The sequence below is a fragment of the Panulirus ornatus genome, chromosome 14 (assembly GCF_036320965.1).
Source record: "Panulirus ornatus isolate Po-2019 chromosome 14, ASM3632096v1, whole genome shotgun sequence".
NCBI classification, from domain to species: domain Eukaryota; kingdom Metazoa; phylum Arthropoda; class Malacostraca; order Decapoda; family Palinuridae; genus Panulirus; species Panulirus ornatus.
Window position 1 is genome coordinate 64532907 of NC_092237.1, and position 2971 is coordinate 64535877.

Here is a 2971-nt window from a genome sequence, read left to right on the forward strand (position 1 = left end):
CTCGACATTAAACTACATTCTTTAAGATTTTAGCTAATTCCAATTATTCTTAACTGTTAACATATGTAGAAATAATTGTGAGTCATTACAAATGTGAAAGTCATGTAAATTTCAAGAGAATTTAAGTAAAAAAAATCCTCAAGGATGAAGGCAACAAGAAGACATCCTTCTACATGAATCTCAAGGAAGCACAACTGTTTAAGTAATCTTTAGGGATCTTCTACTCTCACAGCCATAATTGGTCCAAGGCTGCTGGGATGAATTGTTGGCTGACCAAGCTGTTGGAAGTCATAGTTTGCAGGCCCACATTACCCTCACAGCCTGGCTGATCTGGTACACTTTGAAAATACTTGTCCAGGACACTAAAACTTCACTGTGCATCCCGTTTCTTTTTTTTTTTTTTGATGATTGCAGGTAAGGTGTTGAAGTCTTGGGACCTGAATGTTTATAGGAAAACCAAGGAAAGGTCTGTCAGGCTTGGTTGTGGATAGGAGGCTGTGGTCTTGGTGCATTACAAGACAGCTAGAGAATCAATATCAGCTAATTTTAATTTCATTTAGGGAAGTTCCTTCAGTTTTTCAGGAGTAGCTGATAGGTTCTTATCTTTATGGTGTTAAAGCCAGATAAGGAGAGCAATTATATGTCATCCTGGAGACTATTCTTCTTCTTATATTTTAAAATATAAAGTATGACAAGCATAACAACACTTTCACATCTTTGCCTGCTGCAAAGTCAATACAAAAGTAAAACTACCTTTGGGCAGGATGGAATTCAAAATCAAGAAATATCTATTTTGGTATAGTTGGTTATTCTGATTATTTTGGTATTTCTTAAACATTATATAAGCCCATTGCCCTGCCATATTTTTTACTTAAATCTTTAATGATAATTATTTGTAAACTGAAACATGACAGACAAGTATAAAATTCAGTTCTTTGATGCTTTTCATTTCAAGATGCATTTCCCCTGTGCTTATGATAAGCATATAACATTTGGAAACTAAAAGGATGGTTTGTAATCCACCACACATAATGTAGCAATGAAAAAAATTATGTGGAAGTGAAAGCATTGACTAGTAGTACCATTATGAAGATCTAACAGCTTGGCTTAAGGAAACATTTGAATGTGACGGCTTTCTTCAAGGAAATAACAAAATAAGATACTCCTGTTTGCTAACACCACTTGTCACTGTAAACATTTTTCATAGTAAGAAATTGTTAGTGGAAGAGAAGATAACATGACATAAAAAAATGGTAGAAGATAACCTGACATTTTTAAGTAGTGGTAGAAAGGAAGATAACCAGACATTAAGTAGTGGTAGAGGAAAAGATAACCTGACATTAAGTATTAGCAGAAGGGAAGATAACCTGACATTAAGCACTGGTAGAAGGGAAGATAACATGACATAAAGTACTGATAGAAGGGAAGATAACCTGACATTGTAGTGGTAGAGGGGAAGATAACCTGACATCAAGTAGTGGTAGGAGAGAAGATAACCTGACATTACATATCGGTAGAAGGGAAGATAACATGACATGAAGAAGTGGTAGAAGAGAAGATGACCTGACATTAAGTAGTGGTAGAAGGGAAGATAACTTAACATTAAATAGTGGTAGAAGAGAAGATAACCTGACATTAAGTATTGGTAGAAGGGAAGATAACATGACATTAAGCACTGGTAGAAGGGAAGATAACATGACATTAAGTAGCGGTAGAAGGGAAGATAACCTGACATCAAGTTGTGATAGAAGAAAAGATAACCTGACATTAAGTATTGGTATAAGGGAAGATAACATGTCATTAAGCAGTGGTAGAAGGGAAGATAACATGACATTAAGTATTGGTAGAAGGGAAGATAACCTGACATTAAGTAGTGGTAGAAGGTAATATAACCTGACATCAAGTAGTGGTAGGAGAAGATAACCTGGCATTACGTATCGGTAGAAGGGAAGATAACATGGCACTAGGCATCGGTAAATGAGAAGATAACCTGACATTAAGTAGTGGTACAAGAGAAGATAACCTGACATTAATTACTGGTAGAAGGGAAGATAACCTGACATTAAGTAGTGGTAGAAGGGAAGATAATTTGACATTAAGTACTGGTAGAGGGGAAGATAACCTGACATTAAGTAGTGGTAGAAGGTACGATGACATGACATCATGTAGTGGCAGAAAGGAAGATAACCTGACATTGAGTAGTGGTAGAAGGGAAGATAACCTGACATCAAGTACTGGTAGAAGGGAAGCTAACATGACATTAAGTGGTGGTACACGAGAAAATAACATGACATTAAGTAGTGGTAGAAGAGAAGATAACATGACATCAAGATTTGGTAGAAGGGAAGATAACATGACATTAAGCAGTGGTAGAAAGGAACATAACATGACATTAAGCAGTGGTAGAAGAGAAGATAACATGACATTAAGTAGTGGTAGAAGGAACAATAACCTGACATTAAGCAGTGGTAGAAGGGAAGATACCATGACATTAAGCAGTGGTATAAGAGAAGATAACCTGACATTAAGTATCGGTAGAAGGGAAGATACCATGACATTAAGCAGTGGTAGAAGAGAAGATAACATGACATTAAGTAGTGGTAGAAGAGAAGATAACCTGACATTAAGTATAGGGAGAAGGGACAATAACCTGACATTAAGCAGTGGTAGAAGGGAAGATAACATGACATTAAGCAGTGGTAGAAGGGAAGATAACATGACATTAAGTAGTGGTAGAAGAGAAGATAACACGATATCAAGTATTAGTAGAAGGGATGATAATATTACATTAAGTAGTGGTAAAAAAGAAGATAACCTGACATTACATATTGGTAGAAGAGAAGATAACATGACATTAAGCAGCACTAGAAGGGAAGATAACATGACATTAAGTATTGGTAGAAGAGAAGATAACCTGACATTAAGTATTGGTAGAAGAGAAGATAACCTGACATTAAGTATTGGTAGAAGA